The 24,435-nt window shown below is 37.2% G+C and overlaps 1 long non-coding RNA gene across 1 annotated transcript; it reads right to left on the bottom strand.

Annotated features, from left to right (window-relative positions):
• Positions 1-331: 331 nt before the first annotated feature.
• LOC117245430 lies at positions 332-4,350 on the bottom strand. Its single transcript, XR_004500119.1, has 2 exons — positions 3,818-4,350; positions 332-1,718 (listed from the first exon to the last, which is right to left on the bottom strand). It is a non-coding gene; the product is annotated as an uncharacterized LOC117245430 (long non-coding RNA).
• Positions 4,351-24,435: the final 20,085 nt, after the last annotated feature.

The raw sequence follows: 24,435 nt of genomic DNA, 5'->3' as shown, positions 1-24,435 counted from the left end.
TCTGATGTTGGAAAAGGTTATTTTGTTTCTTTAGTATAGAGAGTTGATTTATTGCAATTCTCTCAACATTCAGAAGGTAGGGTGGTTTGGTTTGGGTTTGGGTTCTTTCTCAGTGCAAGAAAACTATGATACTTACATGGTAATTTTTTACTCAGAGTATTGAAACCAGTCTCCTGATTGCCCCCTCTTGCTGTGTTTTGGTGAACAGTGTTTCTAGGACTTCTGAAACTGGACACATTTTGGATGAAACTAAACAATGATATACCCCAGGAGCAGAGCTGATGTGGTTCAGCCATCACTGGGTATTCAGTCCACTGAAACAAACTATAGATATAGCCTGAAACAAAAGGTTCAAAAACATTTAATATGGGTTAACATCAGGTCCTTGTCACCAGATGAGGGGATCAGTTATTCAGCAGATATCAGAGCCACTCCTATCAGTCTGTGCTATTTCCTAATGGTGACAATCAATGAATCCCTTACAAGACTCTAATGTTACTTGAACTCACGCAGAAAAAGCACAGATTTGTAACTTTTACAGAAAGAGTGGCTTGCATTTTAGTCAGATACAAGAGTACATTTAGGATGCAGAATTCTGAGTTTTGCTGAAGAATTTCATGTAAAAGAAGCACAGATAAATGAATAATGAGTAACAGTACCTTACAAAAACTACATTAGACAGCTAGGCTAGAACACACTAGAAGGGATTATGCCTGTGCTTAAGAATAAAATGTAGTTCAGATATTTCCATTGTCACTTAGGTACCTTAGGAAAGCTGTTGCACCATCAGGTAGAAATGGAGACACATAGAAGACCAACCTGAATTTAAAAAAGGGCCTCTCCCTTCCCCTGTCTGACTGTCACAATGTAAAATATCATAAAATAGCCACAGTCTTCTTTCTTCAATAGTGTATGTCTGTTAAAGGATTTTACATACTTCAAACAATGAAATAAATATTTTATCAAATACAGTTTGACACAGACAATAGAGATAGAGAAGTATAATGTTTGGAACAATTATTGAATAAAAGTTGGGGGGTTGTATTATCAGACATTTTAGATGACACAAATGTTTCCTTGTGATCTTATTACCTATGAAAATGTTTTCTAGTTTTCCAACAAGTGTGGAGGGTTTAAAACTTCATGCTATCCCAGCACTTGTCTGAAGAGACTAAGATGTGTACAGAAAAAGCCATGCTTACAAAACATAGCAACCTCCTTATCATGTCTTTAGAAAATGGCAGAGCAATAGCTGACATGAGCACTACATGTAATGTATTTCTTCAAATACATGTTATGAAAATATGAATATATATAAACCGAATTTGCCTTTCTTTACAGAAAAAGGTCTTTTTTATCATCTAAGTTGTGCTTTGTGCAGAGACTTTATAGGGTGCTGTAATTCCTGGAGTTCCAGTAGAAAGTGGGACCTCATGATTTAACAGCTCGTGTCTCAGTGCCTTCAGTCTAAATTCAATCATGAAGAAAGAAATCAGTGATTTGAAGTGATGTGCACAGGGTTAAATAGAAGATCTCTTCAAGTTCCATCTGGAATCCTGATAGTGTTTTGATACACTGCAGTCTTTGCTATGCATGGAGGGACTGTGGGACTATCAAAGAAGTTTGACAATAATATGTTTTTTAAAAAGCAAGAAGGCACGAAATACTGGCTTAGTTTCATTTCAAGGGTAGAGCTTTCACAATTCCCATACAACCATCTGAAAAAGAAAAAAGAGATAAATCATTATTGAGTACCACTGCTCACTCTAGATGTCCACAATTGAATTTCTGACACTCTTTGAGAACTGTTGCTTTTTTTCAGATCACAAAGTTTTGCTTTGAACCATATTAAAGCTAACAGAATGCAAATGAAAGCATTTATCCTAATACATTTGGATTAACCTGTTTAATAAACTCTGTGTAATTGTCTGCATAGTAGCAGCTGGAATGAAAACAGTAATGATGTAATAACAGTAATCAGCTAAACATTTGTCTCACAACCCTATGTCCCATCAACATCTGCTTCAGTGCAATACTCCTTAGGTGTAAAAGCTGTATTAAATATTCTTTAGATCTGCATTCATACTCCTAGATTTATTTTTTTTTGCAACATGGCAGAATTGCATGCTTTGTATACAAAAATGAGTATTGTGCTTCTTATAACATGAGATTGCACAGTTATATCAATTGTGTCTGACGTTTCTTGAGGACAAATTATAAATTTGTCATTACTCTTGCCTTCCCAAGCTCCTCCAGGTTATGCATCTCTCTTTTTTACCACCTCAAATGGGTTTTCTGCCTCAAAGAACTCATGTTCAGACTTGTGTGGTATTTGTATGTATATGCAGTGGGTGTTTGTGTGAATTTATTCTGGGAACTCGGACATAGCTGTGTCAAACAATCAACAAGCTATTTATCTATGTACCTATTTTTTTGTCAGTGATTCCTAGGTAATTTGGATGCTGATCCTTAACTAGCAATTCGTTATGATAGTATCTTCTCAGATAATATAATATACATGGATCATGAGATTTGTGTTTATGTGTTATCCAAGCCTAACCAGCAATAGGTGCAAAGCAAGGGATAAACTCCTAGAGCAGGGAGAACTATTCTTAGCATGCAATTGACTCAGCAAATATATCTATTTCTCTATTTGAGTTACCTATTTGTCCCTGCTGGGCGGCTCCCAAACCCTCTGAAGTGTTTCTAATAACTGCTGCATACCTCTGGCATGAGAACTTCTGCAAGTATGTAATCATGACAGCTTCTCATCCCAAAAATAACCTTTCAGATCAAATGAACATACAGTTTTAGAGGAAATGAATGTTAAGTGACTTTCAGTAAAAAATTACTCCATTGCAGCCTATACCTAACCAATTTTCCACAGCTATCTATTTATGATGCTTGCTACCTACATAATGCTGAATAGTTATACAAGGGTCATCCAAAATTTAGTCAATTCTACAAGAGTAAATGGGATGTTATGGAATTGCAAATGTCTACACACAGTACTGGACAGCACATTGGCTAATGTGTTTTGTATTGAAGTAATGCAATTAGATATTCTTATTGTGGCTAAATCTTGCAAAGCATATTTTTTAACAGACTTCAGAATGGCTCTTTGACTTTTGAAACACAAAATATTGTGGTGATGACACTGTCTTTATCTTATGAAATAACATTGGACAGAGTGGGCATACTTCAAAGAAGTATTAATCCTTGCCACAGTGGAAAGCTTTTTATCTGTTGACTGAGCTAAATTCCATACTCTACTCACACAATAAAAAAGATCTGTTTTCAGGATATGGCACTAGTTTGGAGCTTAAGCTGTGATATTAGGATGACAGGATTTCTGCAATATGATATTGTCTACTTTTTTGTCTATCTGCATCTCCCCCATAACACCCTCTCTTTCTCTCCCCACCCTCCTGTCCTCAGAATGTCTCTCTTGTGTGGGGGGACAAAAATAATACAAATAAATGGTAGCAAATGGAAATGGTTCAACTGACCACAAATGTGGCTGATTAGAAAATTAGGGAAAAGTGTCCTACTCTCAGGGGCTCCTGTTCTTGGAAAACAGTGGGGAAGCAGGAGACTGTAGTATGTTTGTTATTCATTGTCTCCATTTATTACATTAAAATAACTATCCCTTTTTTGTTTGTGCCTCAAGTCCAAATGGATAGCAGAGTACAGAGGATGAAACATCCAACACACAATTGAATATACAAGCCAAGTCGGCCATTAATAGTTCACTCTCAAGCATCTGGATCCTGAATATACAGTTATACAAGTTGAATTAATATGGTTGTTTACTCACATTCTTCCGGAGCATTTGCAGCCATCAGCCCTTTGCAATAATATTATGCCCAGCCAGGCTGGAGTCTGGTGACTGGTTATTCTTAACCAGATCCCTGAGCAAATTCCTGAATAAAAAGATTAGAATACAGTATTATTCATTTTCACTTCTATCTCAGATGTAAGTAATGTAATTTAGAGTCCATTTAACCTTGAGTTATCTGTGTCCTTAGTAGGTATATTAAGTGTAGTAAAAAGTTGCCTTGCACAGCAATGCTTTGAAGGTATTTTGATACTCCTTCAATTTTTAACCCCATTTTAACTTTTCTAAATGCAGCCTGTGTTTCAAATGCTAATTTTACTTGGAAACAAAACTGAAGCTTATTCTCCACATGTAGAACTTAATTATTTTTAACTTTCCTGGGTCTTTAGGAAGTACCACCCTTTTGGGGGAAATTCGGTCAAGGCAGTTTTGTCCAGCCCGAGGATTATATTTGAAAGCCCTCTACTTGTAAATTCTGCCACTGATACAGCCTATTTTTATTTTACTGTCCATTTTTATTCCACAGCTGAGAGCTTTCTGCAGGGATGTGTGCAAGCTATTATTTCACTGAGTTTTCCAGCTACCACTAAAATTTTATTTTGTGTCCATGGAAGACCTTACATTAAAATATTTCGCCCCTGAAAGGTCCTATCATCTGAAAGGAGTCCTACCATTAGTTGCAAACTCAAAAAGCTCAAAATTGTGTGATTTTCTTCTCAGTGGAATTTAAATCTGAGATCCAAAGGGAACATTTGAAGACCATCTACTTAAATATCCAAATGCCACACTATGTCATGTACTGTGTCACAGTACACGCTTTGATCTATAAAAGGAGATAAGATGTTTCAATCAGCACTGATTAACAGCTGTCTTTAATGGTTTTAAAGACAGAATAAACTATTTCAACTATTACATAGTGTCATCTTTAATATCTTGGTATTACAGGTGGTGAGCCATGACTGTAAGATACATGGTATGATATGGGGTGAAATTAAAATATTTCTCTCATTACAGAAACAAAAATAGTCTTTGAGATGAAGTCTGGAGGTTCTGAAAATAATCTTTATTCTGAAATAACCCTTGTGAAAACTTATTTTTGGTATTTCCTCATGATACTTCAATTTTTGAACAATAATTGTGGAAACATCAAAGTTTCTCATGACATAAAAATGCCAAACTTTGATGTGATGTTCTAGGAGACATGAAAAAAAGACAGCTGCATGTCGACTTTCACTCCAACACTGAAGGTAAGGAGGAGACAAAGATATGAGGACAAAAGAATCTCAAGTTGCTGTGGTGTTAGTAAAATTAGGGCTGCAGTGCTATAAACCCTTGTGTTTATATATCTTGGGAGACAGAGTTCAGTAAAGTGCTTCTTGGGAGAACCATAATCATAGCAATCTATTGATTTAGTTCAAAGCAGAGGTTAACAGTTCGTTTAGTTACATGTATTTGCGAAAATCAGGTTTTTTACACAAAGGGGATCTCCAGTACAGCTGATGAAAGCTTATCAAGGTCACATAGCTGCAAGAAGAATGAACAATTCAAAGATAAGGTGAAGAAACTTGTAGTTAAGATGAGTTATTTGACTGGCACAATTTTGTTTTGTTTTAAAAGAAATTTGGAAATTGTCTTGAAAGACATTCTGCACCCTCTTTGTGCATCCTCATGCTGTACCCAAAGTACCCTGGGTACTTTGCAGGCACCCTGAGAAAAGCCAAGGACAGCCTTTGCTATTCTGTTAATCCAAATTGTCGAGGAATTTCATATCCCTCTGGGATACTGGAGTGATCACAGAAAGAATTTGTTTTCACCAGGGACTGGCTTGCACTATAGTTAGTGATAGCGGAAATATTGTGCTCTTCCCTTGCTTTCCTCTTCAACTTTTGTCCCTAAAGGAGGGTTGTTTTTTTTTCTAATCAGATTTTTTCACTATTTTCTATGTAATTTATGATGAAATTAAAATTTTAGTGTTTTTTCTCTTGAAAGCTTCCTGTTCCCTCACACATTGTCCATGTTCACTCTACACATTTTTTGATAGCCCAAACTCTTCCACCCACCTTCTCTTTCTCCTGTTTCAACTCTCCCCTTTTCTATATGTTTTGCTTTGTACTTGGAGAACAAAACACCCCACAAAACACAAATCTTCTTCCTGTTTGCAGCACCTTCTCCAAAGTGAAGATTATGGCAATTTCTTTTTTTTTTTCTTTTTTTTTTTTTTTGTGAATTATTGCAGCTCCACACATTGTAATTCATTTCTACCTAGGCTAATTTCCTGTACAGAGACACACAACAGGAATTTTTTCATGATTCAAAGCATCATCCTAATGACATTTCTTCCCAGAGGGAGAGAGAGACAGAGGGAGAGAGGGAGAATTTTCTGTTTTCCTGCTTCCAGCTTTATCTACTTTGGGATCAACCATTCAATCCAAGCTTAATAAAGTAATTAGGTCAGTGTGAGGCAGTTTCCCAAGGGCAGAGCCTTTTAGAATTTTTTGTTCTTTCTTAAATGCGGAGATGTTATCCAATACAGCATGGTTCCTACAAACAATGTTGTGTAATGTACATTTAATTTGTATATATAACACGGCACTGCAGCAAGTCGTGATTATTCAAACTAAACCTGGCGACATTTCAATGCCAATTTCTTTTTCCCATTTTCCTTTTTTCTCTTGTTTCTCAGGACCCAAATAACTTATTTTTCTTGAAAATATTCTTTTTCTCTGCTGCTACCAGCAATCAATGGAATTTTTCTCGACCCTGAGGAGTCTGTTTGAGCCCAGTTAAGTGCTATGTTGCTGTCTAAATGAGTACCTTGTGGCAGCAAGTGACCATCCTCTCCACACCACACTGTGCACAGAGTTGTATCTGTATGGGATATGACAAAGAGGCCCATATTTAACTCACAGTGCCTTTAATATGCTTTCCTGTTACTAAATGATATACTTGTCCCGTGGCATTCTCACACAGCATTTTTGTTTTAATTGTATTTTTGTTTTGCTGATACGAGTAACAGTCAACTACTGTTTCTGTACTGTTTTCTGGACAAACTAGAAATGCTACAGTGAAAAAGATACTCCTACGTCAGTTTAGCTATAAAGATTAATTGCTGGAAAGCCATAAAATACTTCTGTGCTAGCTAATCAGTTTAAGTAGCAATAATCTCTCTGAAAGTAGAAATTCATTAATTAATCATCCCAACTGTAAATGCAGTCTTGGCAGAAAAATCAATAAAAAACCCAACCACTCTTTTAAGGTCAGATGTTATCAACCAAACTCTGCTGCTTTACTTATGCAAGACTGCACATCTAGTTAGAGATCAGGCAACCACTGCTAAAAGAACTCTGCATATGTGATGAAGAATTTTCATAAAGACCTGGGAAAATACAAGTCTTCTAAAATAAAATTTTACTGAACTTTCTTTTTATCTCATCCTTCTCACACAATTGCTGTTGCATTTTGAGCAGGCTACCAATAGCAGAGAAGTGAGTAGGATTTTCATTTAGCATAAGTTGGAAGAAGGGCAGTTTTGATGAGTAGTGAATTTGTAGTCTTTATAGTTACTATTCTTTGGAAGGACCTGGGAGATTTTCCTAAGTATGAGTACAAATTCTACTTGGTGAAAAGTTTTACATATGTTCTTGAAATTCATGAATGATTCAGCAATAAATTACTAACAGTTTTTCATAAGAATGGATTGGGTGGGGACACTCGAAGATAATAGATGTAAAACCAGCTAAAGACACTTTTTTACACATATGATTACAGTGTGGTACTCAGTAAGAGGAGATGCACTCAGTACAGAATCCTAAATTGCTACCAGATTTAGTTAAATTGGAAAGATTTATTTTACAGAAGAATTTTGAAAGAAAAATCCATCAAGAACTATTAAGCATATTAAGTGTCTTGAAGACAGACAATTTGCAGATACATGAGACATATATTTATACCGTTTTCTTGCATCCTTTTCATATATATCAGCTTCAGAACTTGACAGAGGGAAGTTCTTTTGCCGTTAGTCTTTCTTTAACATGAGTATTTCATATCTCCTGCCTTAGCTTTTGCACTGTGTGACTCACTCATCCATATTTCTGTCAGCAGATGGCATTACTCAACATGACCCATGAATATAAACAGAACAAAAGGGGGTTGATTGCTTCAGAAAAGGAAGTCTTCATCAGAGTACGGTGACGAAGTGATCTGATCTATTTTCAATTTGGAAATTCCACTTTGAAAGTTAGGCAAAATAGACTGAAATGGTTCTGAAATACATGTCCTAATTCATTACATTATGTAAAGCAGGAAACTAATTTTCCAGGAAAAAAAAAAAAAAGTGAATTGGAGTGCAGCATTTAAATCAAGTCTTTCCTATAAGGGTAAATGCAACAAACCTTCCCAAATTCTATCTCTCAGGTCTGTAAAAAAGACTCTTCTGGTGAAATTAATATGTATTTCCAAATGAAATAGTTTATTCTATTAAAAAGGTAATTTTAAAGAATCCAACTTAGCAAATTAATGACTACTCACTACTCATTTTACAAATGTCTTTCTGTATGAAAGCAGATGAAACGTACGTGACTACATTTCCTGATAATGATGCATATAGATTTCATTCCTTCTTAGAAAATTCCCAGAATAATTCTGATTATTGATGGGAAATGGCTGTGTGTGGTGGAATAAATTATCTTTTGGAGGCTTTTTTTTTTTCAGCAATAGTGACAGAGGTTTTATGAATATGTTAATTCCCAAAAAAACAGACTAAGTCAAAGTCCAGAAACACAACAGCAGATGAACTGCATGAAGAGTTGCATTCAAAACAGGGCTAAACCAGTGTGGCTCACCCCTGCCTAGACTGGCAAAACAATTTGTGGACTTTGAAAGAGAGACAAGGAAAACTAACAGCCAACCAACACCCATTCAGATAGGTTATTCATCAAGTGAAGTCATTATTCTGTTTGTGAATTGTTCCCAGACATTCTGATATCCTCTGAAATATCAGGGACCTTCTCAACCTGCCACCTGCAAATTTACAGGCTTTCATAAACTGTTATTTTTTGAGCATAATATGTTCATAATAAACTTAAATTTGCTTTCAATATGTGTTTCACTTTTAGTATTGCCTACTTGGGATATTTGCAGTTGACATCATGTTGAACAGTCAGTGATTAAACCATTTCAGACACCTAACAGGTGTCGACACCTAACACTCCTCATCCTCCCCCTTTTCCTTTCCCTGCCCTTTGAAAGCTTTCACCCTTCTCCCTTTAACTATAAAGGAGAAGAAAATCTCAGTTTGCCAAAACACACGTAAGCTGCACACCTAAAATGAAACAAAGCTCATTTGCCATGAAAATACTAGGTTTTTTTGTAAACAATCAGTGTAAAAAAAATGCAGAGCAATCCCTTTGGAAAAATACACCATTAAGAATTGACAAATCTCTCTCATGGTCCACTGAAAGAGAATTCTTTCATTGTGACAATTTTTCCAAGCAGCATTTTTTTCTCATAAAAAGACCTCACTGAAAATTTAATGGAAAACTTTCAAAGGAATTTATTTATTTATGTTGTATATCTTTTCAAATGTGTTCAGAGAATGAGCATGTTCAACAGCATAATGCCTACAAGGATTATTTTTAAAATTCTGGGGAAAAACTTTATGTGACGAATCATTAATGTGCTGTCATGTTTAAAAGCAGAAAAACTCTGAGTTATCTTTGCTTCAAGCTAGAGTTCTGCAGCTACAGATGTTATGCTATTCAGAATGCAATTTACTTTATTGCTAAAGTCCTCTTTGCAGAACTGAATGTTTTTAAGACTGCAGCTGGGCAGGATGATTTCAGTCTTCATCTAAGCTTCATAAAAAAATTGTAAATTGCATCCTTACTTCAGGAATTTCTTTCTGAACAGGTTTTTTTATGGACTTTGTATCTAACAATGAGATATAGTTTTTTCTAGATTAGTATAATGAAAATAATTGCTGCTCTGTTTTCACGTTTCTTGAAAAAAGGACAATTTATTTAGAAGATAATTTTATGTATGTTTTGCTAAAACTAGAAACACATTGAAAACTTTTATTGCTCCTACTTCTGTGCAGCTTAAGGGAAATAATTTTATAGAAATCTTTCTCATCAAGAAATAACCAAGAAAATTAATTCCATTCAAACATCTGCAGTATTTCTGCATATTCCTAATTTGGCAGTTCTTGCAGGGGTGATTTTCATAATGTGCTTAGCACCACCCTCAGGAAATCTTTTAAGATGTCTCACATAAAGCTGGAGAAATATCATATCGCTACTTTCTAAAATATTTGCTTATTTCTTTCAGGGAAAGCTAATTATATGTGACATATGAACAAGCATGAGAACTCATGCATATTCCAAGTTTAAAGAAACCTATAGCCTAAAAAAAATATTTCCACTGTGGGTAAGATGAGCAGCAGGTGAGAAAAAGATGTAGGGGGAGAATCACAGATTATAGCTACCCATAGCTAATTGCTGTTTAGATGAAACATGTGCATCTGTTTTCAGCAATTAGTGTGGAGATCAATAGAAAACATATATATTTAATTAGACATATGGTTCATTTTACTATAATTGAAACCCCATGTCACTTCTGGCTCTCCATATACAGAATGGCCTAAAATGTTTTCTGGGGTGTGTTTCCATCATATGGAAGGTGAAGTGCAGACACCAGCTGATACTCAGAGCTCATTGTCTTGTGATGCTGTTAAATGTAGGCATTTACGGTGATTTAACCACAGGAGAAGCCAATAAAACTTTGATTTTGAATGTCATTTAACCTTTTTCCTGATGACTGACCATACTGCATGTTTTGTAACAATCACAACTGTTAATACCACATCTGTTTATTAGTATTTGAGCTTACCAGTATTTTGAATTGGACCATTTCAGAAATCACTAAAAATTAAAGAAAGTTTAATTTGTATAACTTCTGAGAAACATATGCATTTGTAGTAAGGAAGAATGGTCATGGAATTATGACATTTTACTCACTGAATATCCCTTATTCAGTGATTTCAGTCAAAAACTCAATCCAAACCAAAAGAAAAAATAATCACAAAAATCTTCAAGAAAATTCTGAATTGACAAACCTACCCCAGCTCCCCAAATGTGTGTATTTATATAATACTTGGTTACAGTATGTCAGTCTCACATATAGTAAACTGTAAATGAGGGGAAACATCCTTTGCAGATGCAAACAGCAACAGAAAGCAGGAGGGAATTAGTAAAACTCATTCTCAATGTCCACACTTTCTGTGTATGTGTGATATCATAAAACATGTCCATGACAATTTTAAAAGTTTAACTCCAGTGTCTATTCTAGACTATTTTAGATGCTCATTTAAATATTCCAGTATTGCTTACCAGATTTTTTTATTAATTTAACAGATACAAAATGAATTAAATTGGAACTATTTAGTGAAAATCAGAGCTTTCATATAGTTCTTGCTCAGAATACCTCACATTGTAAACATGTGTCTGGCACAGGCTAATGGATCTATTTTAAGCAGAGCTAGTTAACAGACAGAGCAAGAAAGCTCTCTTGGAGAGGGTAAAGGAAATGGCAGACGGAAAGTTGTATCAACAGTAGTTGACTTACGTGTTAAAAATTCTGTGTTAGCTCTAATAAAGGATGCAGACACTAAAAAAATGTGGCAGTGAAAGTGCTCTTTGAAAGACAAATGGGTCTGTATGACCTGTTAAATGACCCCATATCTAAAGCATACAAACAGAAACTAAGAGCCGAAGTAAATCAGGTCTTTCATCTGGATGAAAGATTTCAAAACCACATATCAGGAGAGCAACTTTGCCACCAGATATGGGATATTCTGGGTGAGGGAACTTCCTGGTTTTATGCTCTGGTAATGTCAGGAAATAATTACAGTTTTATGTGGAGAGAAGAAGAGCAAAATCTTTAAAGTACTGAATCTTAACTTTGGATCCAGTGTACCTGCATTTTCTAAGGTGAAATATTCAATGTGCATATATCACTTTTGTTTCCAGGATTATATTTCAGGAATGAGTATCTCTGAACCAAATATTACAAACACTGGAATCAAAAATTAATATTTCCTTCCCATGCACTTCAATAGAATATTTGACCATATGCACTAAAAATGTTACTTTTTGGTCTAGCATTAGTGTAAACAAATGATCACTTCACCTTTCCTTAACATATTTGCCTAAAAAGTTCTGCAGTCACTATGCAGTCTTTTTATAAGAGGTAGAAGATACATATTTAGCATGCCTCAAACTGAGGAAAAATTTAAGCCTTTCATTCCATTTCTTAGGGAAGCATTTTAAACTAGTATTAGGCAACATCACCACAATTTTTGAAGTGAAGTCTGGTCTTGCTAGAGGAGGTCTGAGAATTTATTACTCTCAGGAACCTTAAAATTAAAAATCTCTCTAATTATTTTGGGGATTAATTAGACAAAATACTCTTCAAAGCAGAGAAAGTTGGATTTTGGGTACCTGAAAATGTTAGTACAGAAGAATAAAGGGGTTTTGGATTTAGAGCAAGTTTATCTGGAAATTTTTAGGTTGCAATTTTGGGTACAGATCCTGAAACTCTTTCTATATGTACTGTAAAAATGTAAGTACTTTTCTTCTAATACACATCCCTCCTCAACTATAAAACTCCCTAAGATATTTTTGGACTCCCTCTTCCATGTCTTTATTCCCTCCATATCATCAGAGGAGTCCCTTGACCCAGGAAAACTTTCTTCCTATGGCAATAACTGTATAAGGACATATTTTCAGCAAAGGAATTGCCTTTATTTAAAGTTGTTCTTTATCTTAATTGTATAAACGGGCTCAGAACAGGACAGCCAGAGAACAAGTGTTAGAAAAGCCAAGAAATATAATGCAGCTTCTTTCTCATATGTTGCTTCAAAGATCTACTTTGTCCTGCTTAATACTTTTTTTCCTTCTTGACCCTTAAACGTGAAACTGTCCAGAACAAAAGTATTAGTCTTGGACTAATGCCTATGTATATTGTCAGTAATTGCTGGAATTAATGTGAATTTCTAAGTATTGTTGCCATTGAATAAATTGACATCATTATCTTTGTTTTACAAGGGGAAATTTCTTTCATCGGTATCTGAGTTCTTGCTTGCTTCATGCTGCTGCCTCGGATATTGGTGCTGGACAGAGGCCTGGGCGTGGAGTGCACTGAAGGCCAAAATAAAAAGAAAAACAATAACAAAAACAAAAAGAAAAAACCCCACCCTGGTCCCTCTAGAAATCCATTGGAATTGAAACAGATTATGAAGTTTTGCTTTTGCAGAGTTGACAGAAGTGCAGCTGGTTCAGCCAGGGAACAGTGGGAGCTGTGCTAAATTCTGGTGTGATGTCTCGTCTGCAAGAGGAGGAAGGGGACAGCTTGCATGACATTACCAGCCCACTCTGTGAGACCAACAGTTGATTTCATCCTTCCCTACTTTGTTCAAACTGGTTGCATAACTCAGAAAAGCATCAGACATTTTGGCTGACAAGGCCAGGTTTATTGCTGGGGACACTTGAGATACCCTTGCACCAAGATCCTGTCCCTACCCAGGATTTGCTGTGCTTCCCAGCTGCCTCTTGGCTGCACAACAGAATGTGTCCCACCACTGGCAGACATAATAAAAAAGCATAATCAGGCCAAGATACATGAGAAAGAGTTTTTCCCAGCTCTCAGGTGGTAACTAGCTGAGTGGTGTTGATGAAAGCACTGCACTACATTGGAATCTGTTTCAACAAAAAGCCATTTTGGAAGGTGGAAGGGCAGTTTCAGTGTGAGCAGCACTGCCAGTGCCTCTCTGTACCCGCCAGGAGCCTGGGCCCTCCAACCAGGACTCAACTCCTTCTGTAGGTTACCATTCACACAGAGATTTTGCCTCTGTTCAGACTAAAGTGATTATGTTTTACCCCACACTCTGCCATTGTGGGTGTTGGCAAATACCTGACTTTTTGTGCCTAGCCCTGCTCTTCAGAATCAAAGAGAAAATAAGTATAAATGAAAGTTTGTAACACAGTCTTGTGATTTTTCACATTTTATGTGCACTTTATAAGGAGTGATGAGGTTATACTCTTCTTTAAACTGATTTTAAAGTGATTTTGTCATCAGGAGGGTAGGTCAAGGCCAGGTAAATATTTATGGACATAACTGCATTGCCTAGAGATCACAGATCAGTGCTAGGGAATGCAAAACCCCTGCTGCCAGCTCAGTGAAAAGCCCACTGCTTGTAGTCATCTCACTAGCAACTTCTGTAAAGCCTTGGCTGCTCCGGGGACATGGGGAAATGCCATCTCCTCCCAGCCTGCAGTTATTTAAATGCTCCAGTGTCAGCCAATATTATACTGCTTTTATGTTTTCTCCATTAGACAGCTGCTGGATCTGCCTTTATGAGAAAGCCACCCTTGAAGTCACTTGACCTCTTGGTACCTCAGTCAACACAGATGGAACATTGAATAAAACCAGGATGTTGCTAGAAATCATATGACTCATTTGAACCAGGGAGGGAGGGCATTTTTGGGAATCGATTTTTTTTCTCCTTGGGCAAATATGAATTTGGCTTATCTAATTATATGCAAAGGTACACAGATTCTGTTTTGCAAGAATGTATTTTCACAGTCCAGCAGTCATCTTTAAAAGGTCAACATTTGTATAAGAGAAAGCAGCATGCATTTTGATTTGAAGCAATACCCTGTAGTACTATTCAGATCTCTGGATCAAAAGATCACTGCATGGGAAATATTGGCATATAGATGATGTCTGCTTTATGTATCAAGTCTTGTTTTATAAGTCTATTTTGAAGTATAACTGAATTCTTTTTATATATGAAACAATTTAATAAATGGAAAATATATTTTTTCTCAGAGTCAAGATGCCACAATCTACACTGATTACTTTTTTTTGCTATCATGATCCAGCAGCCTCACCAAAGTGCTGCCAGCAATTGCCTGGAGGTCATGAGTTTGTTTCCTTCCCTTTTTTCCTGGCCTTCTGCCAGAGCAGACTTGTTCAGACATCAAAACTGGCTCTACTTACTGCTTCAATATACCAACAATACCTAACCATCCTGCTCTGCCAGATCATGGAGTGGGAAGTAGGACTAAAGATACCATGTTGTAATGAAATTCATTCAAATCAAAAGCCCTGGCAACACAGGTGGAAGTAGTAAAGCTTGAAACCTCAGACAGGAAAAATGAGCACATTATCTATTAATCCATCAGATGGACAGTTTATAACTATTTTTCTCTCATCTTTCTTATTTATATCACTTAGACGTTGCATTATAAACTACCTTACTGCAAAGAGGCATTTGAATATTCAATTTATGTGAAACTGTCAAATAGTGAGCAATCCCAGGAGGCTGACTCTTGAATTTAGATACTTGCAACGCAGACTGAGAAATTTTGGAGGAGGATAACTGGAATTCTAGAACAAACTCAAATTTATGTGTCTGAACACATAATATCTCTGCTTGCAAGCAAAGATCAAAGTGGTTTTGATTGGAATGCAACATTCTAATATTCTTCATTATTGTGGCACACTACTAAGCAATGCATGGTCAGAAGTTTCCCTCTCAATGCCACAAGCTCATTCTTTAACTTTGGCAAAGGGAGCCTTCACCTCATCACCCCTGATATTTTCATTTAGCTTTCACATTTGATTTCAAGATCAGCAAAATTTACATTGAAACCATGAGATTTTTACAGCTTCACGTGACTTTTGGGACCACCAATACATTATGAGAGGTTTGTGAGCTTAATGGTCAGTTGATGACCCAAGTCTGCACTATCTTATGAACAGGAAAAGATCGAATGGGGATGATCTCAGGATACCAAAATGTCTCTGATGCAGTGGGCCTCTCAAACTTCTGACATCCGCTTATTGAGAGAAATAAACTCTGTAATAATGGTAGTAAAATAAATGTCTGCACACACAGTATGAGAAAACTACATATACTGTGTAACTTGAAAGTTCACAAAAGCAGCACAGAAGAAACGGATGCATCAGTAAATCAGGAAATAAAGGGCAAGAGTCAATTCTAGAGGACAGGATACACAGGCTGTTTGAAGTCATGGCTGGAAGCCCAAATTATAAGAGAAAACCTTTGTAGAAAGGGTGACATAGGTTAGCGTGGCTATAAAGAAAGAGCTGTGCTCAGTCTTGGGGTCTACTGGTTTCTGCTCAGAGAAGGTGTTGGTGGTGTCACTGAGAAGGGACCAGCCCACTAAGAGGGAAAAATAACATTCTTGCAGCTGGTGCACTCTCCAAGTTCACACTACAAGCTCTGGATTCTTGGGAAGCATTTTAATCTCTCCAAACTCCTTCAGGGAAGGTGTAACTCAAGATGGAGCTGTGCCTAAGCACAACAATTAATCTCTGTCTTAACATGACAGATACTCTTTAAGTTAAACATACTCATAACACAAATTGTATGGATAAGGCTGCTTGTTATTTACAGTGTACTTCTCTGAGTTCCAGCTTGTCTCAGTCAGTGATGTGTCCTGTTAAGTACCCTATTCATAAGGCAAATAAAGTTATGTTGACTATGACCACGTGTTTGTTTCATAACCCGTTGCCTATTGTGAAGCTCTGGTAGAACTGCGCAATCCAGAGACCTCCCTCTTGACCTACTTCAGTGATAACTGCTTTTTGTTCCATCCTTTGATAAACATTATTTCACATCTGGAAGACAGTCACAGATATTTTAATATCTATAACAGATGTTTTGTATATAATTTAAAAATAGCTCTTAAGTGAAAGTTTAGAGCTGCTGCATATTACTTTTATTTTTGTTCTTATTTAAAACAAATTTTGTAAGTTTGCTTCCTCCACCATTACAGCAATGAAAAGTACAATGAAATTCATTTAAGTCCAATAGTGTTTACCAGACAGCAAGAATAATTTTAATTCATTTTTTTTGAATAACACTATTATTAATCATCAATGCAAAATCATGCTGCAAAACTGCACCCCACACACAAATTAGAAGTAATTATCTCACACTGAATCTCCTTGTAAGTTATAAAAAGCATTTGTACTCCTCACAATCTTTAGGTAACCAAAAATAATTGTTTCAGAAGTGGCTTAAACTCTGATATTAATGCTGTTACAGGGATATTTTTTGTGCTGACATGCACTCTCTAGGCATAAAACCTCCAGTAGATTTCACCCTCCTTTCTCTTTCATTGATATTGTCTCTCACTAACTTTTAAACCTTTGTTTCTTCTATTTTACTTCAATTCTTATCAAGGTATAACAGAAACCAATGCAGCAGATGATGCCAGTAGGCCTTTCTATTTAAAATCTCAAGGATGGGGTAAGTGTGGGAACAGCACTATTATCACAGACCTGTTTGGTCTCCATAAATCACAGCTGGATCACACTAATCACTGGCTCTGTTGCTTCTGCTCTGGCTTTTAAAAAGAGTTTCAGTCCTCAGTGTGCTATAGATGACAGACATTTTGAGTGAACTCTTGAGGAAAATCCATCTCACCCAATAATGTAAGAGTTAAGAAAAAATCCTCTCTCCATGTTAGAACTGGCTAAACACCTAAACACCAAATAGGTTTGTTCTCTTTATCTGCATCTGTCTCCACTCAAACATATGTCTGCAGAAACTTCTGGTTCATAAAATTGCTTGATTGTTCATTGAATTATCCTAAGTGGTTCTGAACTTTATTATTAATGGGACTGAAATATTCACAATCCAAATATTCACTTCCTCAAAAACAAGAAGAAGAAAAGAAGAAAACAGAAATCTTAATTTTGCAACAGCACAAACCTATGCTGGGAAATTTACTACACTATAAATTGTTCTTATGAAAGAGTTTTCTTTGGAACAGTTATAAAATAAATTAATGAAAAAAGATAAACAGAGTGATTCATATGTTCATGTGAACTCTGCTAAGCTACTTATGAAATGAATGGGGATTAGTGGTTTGTAAGAAGTCTCTGCTTTCTTAGCTATGAAATTTTGGTGTTTGATGGAAGAGTCTGATTGAAAATAATGACCTCATCTACTGATTTACAATTGACCATTCTGTTATTAGGGGTATAAAGAGGCTTTCTGCTAATTATAGCTTTCTTGGGCTCATTAGGCAGAGACTGACATTTTTCATAAAAAAAAGAGGGTATGCTGGAGACATGTATGTCTCAGCTATAGTCTGGAATTCTGGTATTATTTGAGGACTGCAATTCTGAAAAATAACTGAAGACCTCATGGGCTGCAAAGAGGAGGAAGCAGACAGTATAAAGGCTGGGCACTGTGCCACAGTAAATACAGAAGTGTTTGCCATCCATCACACCACTGGTCTGGGCAGTACCCAGAGATATGTCTACAGGCCAAACTCAAAATCAGGTTTTGTGGCTCTCAAAAACAATTAACTGAAAAAAGTATATTATTTTTAACCCTTTATTCATATCTTAAATGAAATGTGTTTTCAGATGAACCAGATCACATGTGCTGACTGACATTCATGCAAACTAAAGAAACCAGAGTGTAGAAAATGTTCAGATTAAGAGCTGTAGTGCTGAAAAAATGTTTCTTCCTATATGTGGAAAGACAGAAAGGGTTAAAAACCCAGCATTTGATCCTGAAATACTGCAAAGAGCCTTCTATAACTTATTATAAAAATGTTAGGTTTTTTTTTTAATCTTCTGCTTTCATAGGCTTTTTTTGACACACCTCCAGAAGTTCTGCAAGCCCAGTGAGGTCACCTGAGTTTCTCAGTTATAACTGATACTGAAAATACATATTTTTGAGCTAGGTCATGATTTCCTCTTTTGAGAGTAAACATAGACAACCATGATTATGAAAAATTCCTGTCAAACAGTTTGTATATTCAAATGTTTTTGTAATATTTAGAAACAACTCTATGAAGTTTTGGGCCTTACTTCCCTCTGTTGTTGAGGAATGGTGCATACATAAGATACAAATGTATCTCTCCTTGCTTTCTTCTGAGTAAAACAATGATTAACCACACATTCCTTTTCCTAACTGTGTAGAAAGAATATCTTGGCAGATTTCCCACCTTCAAGTGTTTGTATGTCTCAGTGGAGGCATGTGGTCTGAGAGCACCTTTTAATATTAATATAAGCCTTGCCATAGCAACACAAGTGTTGCCACAAAAAGGTCACTGAATTTACTTACAAAAATAATTTGAATTACTATGAGGAAAATTACAGATTAAGACCAGCTTCCCAGAACTTTTGTAACCCACAATTGTTGCAGTCTCACGCGCTGACTCAGTTTTGCATTCTCTGTCCATTTGCAAGGAAACATGGCTTGAATTTTCATTAGATATAAATAGCAAGAGGTAAGAATACACAGCACTCTAGCTTTAGTTGTCATTAATTTGCAGCACTAAGGAGTGATTTATACTGAACACAGATAATAAACAGGGCTTGCAGGCAAAGACCCTCAAATGTTTTCTCCCATCTTCCCATGGCAGCTCTCAGGAAAGCACCTGTAAGGATGGTAAACCCCTTCCAAGTGTTCAGGGCTTTGGTGGAGGAAAGGAAGAAAGAACTCAGCCCTCAGAGTGACTTCAGTCAGATACAGAAACCAGTTGGTTGCAGTTGTCAATGCTTTAGGCTGATCCATCTGATACTCTGTAGGACACAGAAGACAGAATTCATAATAAATGGAAAACCAAATTGTGTGCCAACAAATCTGCCAGTGCAGAGCTGAGACTTGAGGCTGGCAACAGGCAGTTCTTGAAACCTGTGTGCACCTGATCTTCTCCTTACATGAAAGCAGGGGACTGATCTTCTCCTATGTGAGTCTGGCCATCGTTTCCATTATGAAAGCATTAATTATAGTGGGAAAGGATAGCACAGGTGCATAACGAACAGTTAACATATTTCTTTTAATCTGTCCCTTCACTTACCATCTATTCTGTAAATCACTGGCACAAGATTTTCCACAGGAAAAGTTGAGTTAATAGGCAAACTCATTAACCTGAAGAAAATAACACTGAAATCTTCCAAACCCACCCCAATAACTCCTACACACTCTGTGATTCCTGAGTTCAGGCCAGAAGACAGAGAGAAGTATAATGAGAGACCATCTCTGGTTAAGCCACACTGTCATCCCTTCTTCAGACCACACTGTCACTCCACAAGCTAAAATAATTTGCCAAGGAGTATTTACTGTGCTTTTGTCCTAATTTTGATCATGTATTAAAAACAGGATCAGAGGAGATATAAAGACCCACAATGCTACTCCAGCTCTACTCCGAGTTCTTCGGCTCTGAGGAAACAAGTCTTTTTATGCTTTTTATTGAGAGAACTCTAAAGAAGCATGAACAAACTTCTGTTTTTAAATGAGATGCACCACACAATCCAGCTTTTTCTTTTTTTTTTTAATCTTTGCAAACCCAAATACCTTCATAAAGACAGAGAAAAAAAATTGGGCTTTTCATGTACAAAGAGTAAGTTTAGATTGGTTATTAGGAAAAATTCTTCACTGTGATTGTGGTGAGGCACATGAACAGGTTGACTAGAGAAGTTGTGGATGCCCCATCCCTGGAAGTGTTCAAGGCCAGGTTGAATGGGCTTTGAGCAACCTGGTCTGGTTGAAGGTGTCCCTGCTCACACCAGAAGAACTGAACTCGATGATTTCAAGGTGCCCCTCCAAATCAAACCATTCTGTGATTCTCTGAATCAAAGTCTGTCCCCATTGCCATAGTCAGCACCATGGAACAGCCAATTGTAAAAGCATTATTACCCAAAGGAAAACAGAGACCCTTTCTTTTTGAGGGACCTTGGTGTTGAAAATTGTCCTAAAATGATTCTCAAATAACTAAAGGAAGGCATCATCTTGAATCTGCTATAACACATAATCAAAGAATCACAGAATAAATTAGGATGGAAAAGACCTCTAAGGTTGTCTAGCCCAACCTATGACTGAACACCACCTTGCCAACTAGACCACAGCACTGAGTGCCACATCCAGTCTTTCCTTAAACATCTTTAGGGATGGTAACTCCTCCACCTCCTTGGGCAGCCCACTCCAATGTCCAGTCACTCTGTGAAAAAATTCTTCCCAATATCCAACCAAAACCTCCTCTGGTGCAACTTAATGTCCTCTCATCCTATTGCTGCTTACCTGAGAGAATAGGCCAACCCCCAGCTGGCTACATCTCTTTTCAGGCAGTTGTAGAGAGTGATAAGGTCACTCCTGAGCCTTCTTTTCTCCAGGCTAAACAACCCAAATTCCCTCAGCTGCTTATCCTCAGACCTGTGCTTCAGACCTTCCCCAGCTTCATTGCCCTTGTCTGGACATGCTTCAACACATCAATGTCCTTGCTGAACAGAGGGCCCAGAACTGGACTCAGCACTTGAGGTGTGGCCTTACCAGTGCTGAGTACAGAGGAAGAATCATTTTCCCAGTCCTCCTGACCACACTATTCCTGGTACAACAAGGGATGAGTTTTGCCATCTTGGCTACCAGGGCACACACTGGCTCATGTTCATCTTCTCTCTACCAGCATCCCCAGGTCCTTCTCTACCAAGCTGCTTTCCAACCACTCTTCCATCCAGCCTGCAGTGCTGCATGGGGTTATTGTGTCTCAAAGTTTTGTCCTGAAAAACAAGCAAGCTAGAAAATTACTGAGCTGTGATGTTATTAAGGATGCCAAGTGAATCATGAAAAAGAATAATTTAAAACACACACATCCCCACTGTGTATATATGGCAATAGGGATGATTTTAACTAACTAATTTAATTGCTTCCAAGACCTGATGATTTGTCAAGTGTACAGGATGGCAGTGAAACAGCTCTACTGAAGTCCAGATCCTCAAATATCCTGTCAGTTGAGACTTGGAGGCACAGAACCCCTGTGTGTTCCTGCTTCCTCTGAGCTGGGGAATATACAGAAGTGTCCCAAACAGGCATGGTGGTCCTAAGGGGTACAGAAAAAAACAAGGGGAAAAAATCAATTCTGTCTTGACTAGCATTTAAACTGTTTAGAGTAAAAACACTGGGAACCACACATTCAACACGTAGAAGGAACTAATTTTTATAAACCTACTTACTATCCATCCTGAACATAAGATGGGCCAAAGGTTGTCTGGGGTCCTATCTTGATGCATATGCATGAAAAAGCTGGATTGTTGTCATATAGGTAGCCCTTAAGTCTATTTTCTAACTTCTGAATTATTTAACTTTTAATACTGTGGTTTTTCAAGATAAGCTCTGTGTTTTTAGTTTTACTATAGAGCAGCCAAAGAATTCAAATGAGCAGATAGAGCCTTTCTATTAACCTGTTGAGAATTTATCTCTTCGTTGAAATATACAAGAATCTTTGCCATGTTTTTTTTTGTTGTTGTTTCAGTGTTAACTTGTCACTAGAGAACATGACTGTAAATGAAGACATCTTTCTTTGTTACATATTCCATCTGGGAAAGTTTGGAAATACTGATTAAACTTACCTTTCTGTCCATTCACCCCATACTACTCCCTGACTTGTCTTTGATATTCACAATTTCCAGGACCTAAGTTTATGCATATTTCTGTCTAAATCTTGATATCATAAGATTACTGTGTAACTCATGACTAAGCTCTAGCATGTTACAGAAATATTTTGGTTTGCCTTCCATCTCAACTGCTTTTAGGACTGTAGGTGGTTCTTTTCAAACAAAGCACACTGATTCAAGTCCATGTCTTCTGTCATTCACCACTGAGAAATCAATGCTGGGAGGGCTTAGGCAGGGTGGGATATCCAGCTTTCCTCTGTCTGATCTGTGTATAGCATTTAAACCTAGGTCATCTAACCAATGCAAAGCAAAGCTAGAGGTATTCAGTTCTGATATCCTCTCAGTCTCGTCCTACTGTGCAAAAATACTTAATTATTCATTGAGCTTAGAGTGTGAAAATTACTATATTTAGATCACAATCTCTGTTCATATGGCTACTAATGTATGTGTCAAGTGGATCACCTTCAACAAACACAAAAATTTGCTCAACTTATTCTAAGCATAAAGTAGCTCTTCTGGAGGAAAACAATTTTATTGCAAGGCCAAGCTCTAAATCAAATTTAAACTTGAAATCGAATCGGGACTTGAATTTTAGGATTCACTACTTTGAATTAATCTGGGAAAACAGACTTCCTCTTTTGGCTTTTTTAAAATCACTTTTGCATCTACTCTACTTCTGGAATTGATTTGTAGCTGTGAAATATATGTTAACAGAATCCTCTTCCCCTCTATTCAAAAATCTGAAGAACTACATTTTAAGGAGGAGCTAAACCCTGCTCTTGCCTGGAAATTCCCTGCTGGCCAACTTAAGTTGCCTCACATATATCTGGGTGTTTTTTTCTGAGCCTCCTGGCTTCAGATATTTAAATGCACTCTATCAATTGCCTGGCACTAATCTGGCTGTTGAGAATTTCCCATTTGTGCAACTGGGATCCATTTCCATATGTGCTCAGGCCAAACAGGAGGGAGGGTGATGGCTCTAGGGGCTCCTTGAAGGTTGTGGGGACAGCAAGGATGACACTGCCTCCTTGGTGGGGTAGAGACAGGGAAAGATCTGGTGGGCTCCAGGTCAGGAGCACAGCCCACCTGTCACTGAACCCAGCCCTGAAACTTTGGGCAATTGTGCAAAAAGCCAAGGAGAAAACATATGGAAATAATGAAATCAGGGAACCTTATAAAAAGGACTGCATTTAGAAAGATTAAAAACATGGAAAACAACCTGAGAGGCTTTGCCTGAAGCAGGGTCTGTGGGTACTGCCAGCCTTTTTCTGTGCAAATAGAAACCCTTGGCAAAGATTTGAGGTATGAGGTAATTGTTAGCAATGTTATGGTTAACCAGTATCAGATTGGTACACTTGCAATATCCGCATTTTAGAAGGCTGGATTTTAAGAAATGAAGTGAGACTTCCAGAATTTCTTGCACTTGATAAATCTAGTGAAAATAATTTGGATTCCTCAGAACTATCATTCACAGTTTTCTCTTCTGTTCCTGTCCCTTCACATTCCCATAACGAACTGTGGTCTTCTAAATAATATTCCATATGAAACCTTCAACTCAGCCCAGGTAAATTCTGTCAGGATATTATGTCCCTGTTTCATTTGCTATTTCTCATTCCCTGTATTTGAAGAGTGAGAGGAATTGGGCTCTTGTATCTTGCCCCAGGGAAGCTCCCCACCACAGTACAGAGGAAAGACAGCAGTACACCAGAACCAATGCAATCGAGTTCTTCTCAAAACAATTTGATGACCCATCATTTATGGCAGTGTGTCTTGCATCTTCTATGGTGATCACTGGAAAAATAAGGGATGACAAAGATAGTGTGCTGTTCATGGCACACCTGCAAGCTCATCTCCTGTGTCCATGAAGTTCTGTGTGCGTATTGCAAATGTGGCTGAGGAAGAGTCTTTCTCTGAATATGATTGTTAGTCAGCCTGAAAAGCATAAAATGTTTTGGGGTGAAGTAAATTGTAAGTATGCAATTAACTGAATTATTTTTTGCAGCTGAGTTGCTGGTGGGATTTCATCCATGCTTATATTACACATGATTTCATTATTTTGCTTCCTGGTTTGTGTTTGTTTTATGATCTGTAAATATGTC

This window comes from Parus major, chromosome 2 (assembly GCF_001522545.3).
Source record: "Parus major isolate Abel chromosome 2, Parus_major1.1, whole genome shotgun sequence".
NCBI classification, from domain to species: Eukaryota; Metazoa; Chordata; class Aves; order Passeriformes; family Paridae; genus Parus; species Parus major.
The sequence above is the reverse complement of the archived record's forward strand: the minus strand, read 5'-3'. Positions and strand labels throughout refer to the sequence as shown.